The sequence below is a fragment of the Thalassophryne amazonica genome, chromosome 7 (assembly GCF_902500255.1).
Source record: "Thalassophryne amazonica chromosome 7, fThaAma1.1, whole genome shotgun sequence".
NCBI lineage: Eukaryota > Metazoa > Chordata > Actinopteri > Batrachoidiformes > Batrachoididae > Thalassophryne > Thalassophryne amazonica.
The window spans coordinates 76,485,893-76,495,040 of record NC_047109.1 but is presented as its reverse complement, the minus strand read 5'-3'; the positions used below and the strand labels follow the sequence as shown (position 1 = coordinate 76,495,040).

Here is a 9,148-nt window from a genome sequence, read left to right as displayed (position 1 = left end):
CCGGATGTTAATGCATTTTCAATGGAGATTCGCGACTGAACACTCAGAAAAATGCTTGCAAAATACATGTTAAAATGCCATTTTGTCCTGGATATCGAGCCAGTAAAATTAAATTACATTAAATTATGTCAGGAAAGTATTAAACTTACTCTGACACACACACATTCACAAATATTAGTGTTGAAAGTTACACGGATCTGCGCTGATAAGCTACGCTGCTCGGCTGAGCTGCTGCTGTGTTCAACTCAGCACGGCTCCTAAAACCATTACAATACATTTATATATATTATATTTTTACACAATTATCCTTTATTGACCGAGTTTCATTCATGAAGTCAGCGGTGTGTGTGTGCACATCTCTGTGTGTGCGGCAGCACGGCGCGGGTCATTAATCTCACTATTTTAAGGTGCAAAAAAAAAAAAAAACCTCCCCAGTCGAACAATTTTTAATCACTAACAACAAGAATTTTAACTAGACATTGGTCTAGCAGTGGAAAATATCAACTAGACATAAGTGAAATTAATGATCCGTGTCATCGGGCGACTACTTTCTGTCTGGGGGAAAAGAAGAAAATTCAGATTGACTGCTTCAATTGAACACTGCAGTATTTGACAATCTTGCCTCAGTAATCATGAATGAGCTACTGTGGAACTAACCACTTAGATCAATGAGTTCCAGCGGGTATTCATGAACTTGCTGGAAACAGGCTCATCTAGGCAATGAAGACTTTGGGTTATAAACAGTGATGCCGGTATATATGATACTCTAATCTGACCACTTCTTTTAGTAACGAGTAATCTAACGCGTTAATCTTTCCAAGTCAGTAATCAGATTAAAGTTACTTCTCCATGTCACTGTGCATTACTATTATTTTTCATTGTGGGTCGATAGCAGCATTAATCTTGGTCCGTGGGCAGGGGGTCGGGGTTCGACTGAACGTCCCACTTTAAGCGAGCTGTGAGCTTTTCATCCGCGGTTTTTTGCAGCTGCTCGACTCGTCCTCACCTCTTAAAGGGCGGTGATCAGCACACCTGCAATGAGCTTTACAAAGACATTTTTATACTTTTTTCCTCCTTTATTTAGAATTCTGAGCTGAGCCACTCCGTATCGTCTCGTTAAAAACAGCTGATCCTCGGCGACGCGTCAACAACTAACACTATTTTCCACTCAAATGCACCTAAACTCTCTTTCTGAGGACCACATGATGTGAAAACGCAATAAAACTTTCTTACCTGTAAATCTGGTCCTGTTTTCTGCATAAATAAATGTTATCCATTCTTTGTGCTCAAACGCCAAAGCAGGGGCGAATCCAGAGGGATGGGGGCGTGGGGGAGGGATGTGCCCCCCCCCCACAACAGCCCTAGATTAAAGGTCCAGTTTTGAAGCCGTTTTTTACTACAACTACTAGTATTGCTTAAAATACACTCAACAAAAATATAAACGCAACACTTTTGGTTTTGCTCCCATTTTGTATGAGATGAACTCAAAGATCTAAAACTTTTTCCACATACACAATATCACCATTTCCCTCAAATATTGTTCACAAACCAGTCTAAATCTTTGATAGTGAGCACTTCTCCTTTGCTGAGATAATCCATCCCACCTCACAGGTGTGCCATATCAAGATGCTGATTAGACACCATGATTAGTGCACAGGTGTGCCTTAGACTGCCCACAATAAAAGGCCACTGTGAAAGGTGCAGTTTTGTTTTATTGGGGGGGGGGGGGGGGGGATACCAATCAGTATCTGATGTGACCACCATCTGCCTCATGCAGTGCAACACATCTCCTTCGGATAGAGTTGATCAGGTTGTCAATTGTGGCCTGTGGAATGTTGGTCCACTCCTCTTCAATGGCTGTGCGAAGTTGCTGGATATTGGCAGGAACTGGTACACGCTGTCGTATACGCCGGTCCAGAGCATCCCAAACATGCTCAATGGGTGACATGTCCGGTGAGTATGCCAGTCATGCAAGAACTGGGACATTTTCAGCTTCCAAGAATTGTGTACAGATCCTTGCAACATGGGGCCGTGCATTATCCTGCTGCAACATGAGGTGATGTTCTTGGATGTATGGCACAACAATGGGCCTCAGGATCTCGTCACGGTATCTCTGTGCATTCAAAATGCCATCAATAAAATGAACCTGTGTTCTTCGTCCATAACAGACGCCTGCCCATACCATAACCCCACTGCCACCATGGGCCACTCGATCCACAACATTGACATCAGAAAACCGCTCACCCACACGACGCCACACACGCTGTCTGCCATCTGCCCTGGACAGTGTGAACCGGGATTCATCCGTGAAGAGAACACCTCTCCAACGTGCCAAACGCCAGCAAATGTGAGCATTTGCCCACTCAAGTCGGTTACAACGACGAACTGGAGTCAGGTCAAGACCCCGATGAGGACGACTAGCATGCAGATGAGCTTCCCTGAGATGGTTTCTGACAGTTTGTGCAGAAATTCTTTGGTTATGCAAACCGATTGTTTCAGCAGCTGTCCGAGTGGCTGGTCTCAGACGATCTTGGAGGTGAACATGCTGGATGTGGAGGTCCTGGGCTGGTGTGGTTACACGTGGTCTGCGGTTGTGAGGCTGGTTGGATGTACTGCCAAATTCTCTGAAACGCCTTTGGAGACGGCTTATGGTAGAGAAATGAACATTAAATACACGAGCAACAGCTCTGGTTGACATTCCTGCTGTCAGCATGCCAATTGCACGCTCCCTCAAATCTTGCGACATCTGTGGCATTGTGCTGTGTGATAAAACTGCACCTTTCAGAGTGGCCTTTTATTGTGGGTAGTCTAAGGCACACCTATGTACTAATCATGGTGTCTAATCAGCATCTTGATATGGCACACCTGTGAGGTGGGATGGATTATCTCAGCAAAGGAGAAGTGCTCACTATCACAGATTTAGACTGGTTTGTGAACAATATTTGATGGAAATGGTGATATTGTGTATGTGGAAAAAGTTTTAGATCTTTGAGTTCATCTCATACAAAATGGGAGCAAAACCAAAAGTGTTGCGTTTATATTTTTGTTGAGTGTAATAATAATTTTGACAAGTAAAATGTTTAGAGAGAATTTAAATGTTAGAAAAATGTTAGAATTTAATAGTTACATTTATAAACAATGTAGGTTTGAAATTGCAAGTTTTACTGTTACAGTGCTGTCAACAGTTAAATATGAGGTCAAGAAAGAGGTCTTTATTTTACTTTTTATAAAACAAGTATTTATTTTCATTGAAGTCAAGAAAGGGTGACTATAAAGTGAGTTTTGGCAAAACAGGTATCACTGTCATGTTGACGTGGGTTGTTGTCGGCAGCTGGGGAAAGTAACTAAAAAAGTAACTAGTAATCTAACTTAGTTACTTTTACAATTGAGTAATCAGTAAAGTAACTAAGTTACTTTTTCAAGGAGTAATCAGTAATTGGATTACTTTTTCAAAGTAACTGTGGCAACACTGGTTATAAAACATTTCTATGAATCAGTTCCCCAGTATACGTATTAAATACTGCTAAAAGATTGAAAAATTGTTGATTGACTGATCCACTAATTATTTCTGATGACATAACAGACAGAAGGGAGCAGTGGTTGTGGTAGATTCTCTGAGAACTATAAAAAAAAAAAAAAAAAAAGGTCTCCTATCAGTCCACTGTAATTAACAGTTCTGTTGAGTTCTACGTGTCTACATGTGTGTATAATGTGTTGCGTGTAATGTAACACAGGTCTTCTTTGGACCTGTGGACGTATTTTTTTTTTTTTTTTTTTGGGGGGGGGGGGGGGGGGGTTATTTGTTGGTTTATTTTGCTTGTTTGTTGTAGCAGTTGTGGTATTCTGTTCTTCCTGGTCTGGGGTGTTGGAGGAGGAGCGTGTATACACACTGCTGCTGAGGGAAGCTCTAAATGTTCACTGTCCTCCTCCTCCTCCCCCTGCCACTCCACACCCCAACTTGAGAAATTGAGAAACACTGCAGTGATGTTTTGTTGTGCTTTAACACATGAAATACAGGGGGTTTATATGTAATTGCTTACATGTAATTGATACTAGTGTTTTAAAAGTGTAACTGTTAAATTTAGAGAGATAGTTTATTTGATGTAATCAATTCCAGCTTTAATGTTGTTTTGCATTACGTTGTATTGACTTTATCAAATACATTCAGTGTTCTATTTTTTAAAGCGTGGTTTGTTTTGGAAACAAAGTGTAATTTATCACTCCAGCCGAAGAGCAGAGCAGAAGGTTGTACAGTGTATGAGACAGTAAGACTATGTTGATTATTGTAACATGTTTATAGTGCTCCTGTTGAAAGCATTAATGTTGGTGAGGGTGAATTGACAGAAATGTAGAAGCAACAAATAATAATAACTCAGTATTTTGATCATCTTGTGTTCTGATTGAAATAATGTGAACTCTCATGAGATGCAATTAACCCCTGCTGCAAATCAAACAAGAAGCTGCAGGCTTTCATAAAGCATTGATGACCGATGAAGTGCTTATTAATTATTATTTGATGTATGCAGATTAAGTTAGGCCTTAAAGGATAGAGATTGTTGGACACCTTTTCACATGATTGTTGTCCATCCTGACACATAGTTATTCCTGCGAACCAAACATTGTTTATGTATCTGATTCTGTCATTATTTCTATTTATTATTGGTGTTTAAGCATTGATTAATCCAACATTTCTATTCTGGGATAAATTACTAAAAAGATACTTCAATTCACTTTCAATGATCCTGCATGTTTGATGTTCTGTGCAATCAAAACTGTTTTGACATGACATCTCTTAATGGGTGTTCCCCCACCCCTTGGAACCCCTGCCCAGTATGGAAGGCTGCAAGCCCATGACAGGTAAGATCCCATCTTAAACCCTGGGACAACCTAAGGCAGGCCCAGTCACGATTACTCGACCTTGACTCTGTGACACTCTGACTCACTAGGACATGAGGATATGGCACTGGGGTACTGTGGTGGGGTCAAATTTGCCCGTATGCCTACATGGTAGGCAGTGTATTGATCTAATTGGAGTACTGGATCATTGTTAGGAATTGAATTGTCATATTAAGATTGGCCTGCACGTAATAATCGATATTAATCAATGCTCATCATCATGCTGTTCATCCAATCAATCAATTTTGGCAAATTAATGCGTCACAATGTCAACCAACACGCTGATGGTGTGTATGCCTAATCCTCAAACAAACCAGTCCTACCCCGCAGCCTTTTCAAGTGGGCAGCTGTCGTAAGTCATGGACCATGTCCCGTTTCTACGGCTGGGATGGTTGGACTGGTTAATAATCATTTTGTGACGTTTGGATTTCAGGCATATGCAAAACATTACTGCAGAGCATGTTTAATTTATGCAAAACGTAACCCGCAGGGGAATGAGAGGCTAATACAAGGAAAATTTCCAACATCCCAATACCAGTTCCAAATAATCCATATGGATTTTACTGAATTGAACCAAAGTTAAGGGAAAAAAAAATACTGCCTAGTACTGATTGATGCATATAGCAAATGGGTAGAGGTGTTCCCTGTTAAACATGCAGATGCTCTGACAGTTGCAAAGATACTTTGTAGAGACATAATTCCAAGACATGGACTACCTGAAACAATGTACAGTGATAATGGTACACATTTTGTAAATAAAATCATCCAACATTTAATAGAACATTTGAAAATAAATGCTAAACACATTGTGCTTACCATCCTCAAAGTGCAGGTTTAGTGGAAAGATCAAATGAGACAATTAAAAGTAAGCTCAGAAAATGTATGGAAAAAACAGGAAAAAATTGGGTTTATTGTTTGGATTTGGTGAAACTGTACATGCATATAACACCCAGCTCAGAGACTGGCCTTCCGCCATTCAAAATTTTGTATGGCAGGCCCTACAGAATACCAGATTTACAGAAAATAGCTGGGCCTGATAGTGAGGATGAGGGATTAGTTGATTATATGAGACGTGTGTTATCCCATAAGAATGTCATACACGCTAACAAGATACCAGACTCTCCTATTTCTGTGCAGGGCCCTGATAATCAGATCCAGATTGGCAACTGGGTGCTGATAAAGATTATTAAGAGAAAGAACTGGTCATCTCCAAGGTGGGAAGGTCTAAGTGCTGCTAACCACCCCCACTGCAGTGAAAATTGCAGAGAAGTCATCTTGGGTGCATCTATCCCACTGCAAAAGACAAAGATACCTGAAAGATCCCGAACAAGACAAGGGGAGCGACATGTAACACTGTCGGCTGATGGCTTATAGGCCCAGCAACGGCTGGAAGCGCGTCATAACAGAGACAGAGAGTGACCAGGAGTGAACAAAGACACAGACCAGAGGTTGAAGCAGATACCAGGGTCCTGAAGCAGACGAGTAACCAGCTGTGACCAAGGAGAGGCCTGTCAACTTGAACCAGGATCAGAAGCAGACGTACTACAAGCTTGAAATACAGCACTGACGTGACCAGACCAGGAGACAGAAGCAGACGAAACTGCATCTTTGAGAACGGGAGACAAGAGAATCCTGTTCTATTCCTGTGCACCTGTGTTTAAAGAAAACGTCAAGAACAGGGCACAGGACAGAGTACATGACACATTATTTTAATTCCACTTGCAGCATGGCTTACACATACTGATGATAGTATAGATTTATGCACTACAGCTGAAGGGAAATAACATAAAAAAAAGTTCCAGATTCCCTCAGTCCCTTGCTGAACTGAAATGAGACTGAACTGTTACCTTCAGCCCCTAAGCCCAGACAAACTGCACCGTTTGAACTGTCACCAAAGAAAGAAGACAGAACTGTAGTTTCTCTCTGTCCCTTGAATGACAAAAAAAAAAAAAAAAAAAAAAAACACAACACAGGGACAGAAGGAGAGAAATATCAACAGGTTGTTCAAAACACTGTTTTAGCTATGGAGAGCTTTGCTGCCAGAGCAGGATGCAAACTTCGCACCCTGATGATGATTTTGACAATTATTGCTGTGATTGTGGCATTTACTGTGTGGTGGTATACAAAAAAAAATATATGAACCATGTTGCAATTCAGACCAGAGGAAAGTGATACCTTTATTCAAATCTGGTGACAAGCATCTTTTTACTAACCATAGGCCTGTGTCTTTCTAGTGTCACAATTTTCAAAGATATTGGAAAAAAAAAACTTTACAATAACAGATTGGATAAATTTATTATTATTTATTTATTTATTTAGTCAATATGGGTTTAGACGCAATAGAAGAGATTAATAAACATGTGGACCAAAGGAAAATAGTGATAGGATTATTTGTTGACATAATGAAAGAAAAAAAAAAAAAAAAAGCTTTTGACACAATCAATCACAACATATTTCAAAAGATGGAGCTTTATGGGATCAGAGAAGTGGCTCTGAATTGGATTAAAAGCTATTTACAAAACCAGAAACAGTTTGTTAAACTTGGGGACTGCTGTTCTTCATATCTGGACATCGTTTGTGCAGTTCCTCAGGGTTATGTGTTGGCACCAAAGTTATTCATATTGTATATAAGTGATTTATGTAAAGTCTCGGATCTGTTTGGAGCAGTCCTCTTTGCAGGTGTTACAAACTTATTTTGTTCAGGGGATAATTTGCAACAATTACTAGATGATCTGGGATCAGAAATGATAAAGTTGAAGAGATGGTTCGATATGAACAAACTGTCACTAAATTGGTCTAAAAACTAAAATAATGTTATTTGGAAACCATAAAAAAGATGGACGAATACAGTTAAACATACAGGGGGTAAATATGGAACCTGTCAAAGAGAACAAGTCATCAGGTGTGGTCATCGATGACAGAATCAACTGGAAAGCACATATTCAACATAGTCAAAAGAAAGCATCAAAAAGTACGGCAATATTAAGCAGGGCAAAGCACATTCTTGATGGTAAATCACTACATACTCTGTACTGCACATTGATTGCACCTTACTTGACTTATGGTGCAAGAACGGGGCAATAACTAGTAAACTACAGTACAACCATTATTCAACCTTCAAAAAAGAGCATTAAGAATAATTTATAATGCAGGTTATCGGGATCATACCAATCCACTGTTTATCACATCATAGATTTTAAAACTCCGTGACGTGATTTCATTTAAGGCTGTTTGATTGATGTATAAAGTAAAAAAAAAAAAAAAAAAAACATTAATTAAGCAAGTACCTCTCAGAATTCAAGGATATTTTATGCAACAAGAAGGAATATATAATTTAAGGAGTTTGTATCATTTTAAAAATTGCGGGCGCAAGGATGACCAGGAAATGCTTCTGTGTGTCTATTTGTGCCCAAAAAATTGGAATAAGCTACCTGAGAAACTCCAACGATGTCCAAATATCAATCAGTTTAAATATTTATACAAATAAATGGTGTTCGAGGGATGTGTATCTGATGGAAAATGTTGCATTGTGTTGTATGATGAATGTGCTTCCTATAAATTCTTACTATTTGAATGTTCTGGGGTAACTAGCTTACTAAGTATTGTGATTTGTCCTCTTGCTTGATCAATGGCTTAACGGATGATTTCCACCACAGTTAATGGTTTATTACTGGCCCGTTACTATATTGCGTTTTTGCTATTGGATGCTGAATCATGTCACGCCATCCAAACGAGGCAAAATAATGGTTAGGTACACTGTAAGTTTATTGACGTTTCTACAGTGATGATGTTGAGAATGTAGACATTAAATTCGATAAACAGTGGGGAATAATGACAGGGTTTTCTATATATTAGCAATATTAATGTCTTTACTTTGATGTAATGCCTTTGAGCTTGTTTTTGATTCTGTTCTCTATTTTCCATATATGCATGTGTGAGAGTTCATGCACCATTATTCTTCTAAATAATCACTCATTGTCAAAGCAGAAATATACACTGAGCAGTTGAAGTAATTATTACAACTGCTCCCATGAGAAAAGTAACATTTGTCCTTTTGCTTAATGAATGAGCAGACTGTTTTGCTAGAGCTATGTTTTTGTCGAGCACAGATTAATATTTCGGCCTTGAGCAAAGAATAACACAGCCTGTACACTAGTTTGAGGCTGGCGCTGTAATGTTTCAATTTGAAGAACAATTACTATCTGTCTGAACAAGACCACAAGGCGTCTTCCAGGTGCAAAGTGATACAAAT

General features: G+C 39.4%; 1 protein-coding gene across 3 annotated transcripts in view; it reads right to left on the bottom strand.

The window, feature by feature from the left end:
- Nucleotides 1-9,148, bottom strand: part of u2af2a (U2 small nuclear RNA auxiliary factor 2a) — a 40,989-nt gene that overhangs the window by 24,223 nt on the left and 7,618 nt on the right. The window lies entirely within an intron of this gene.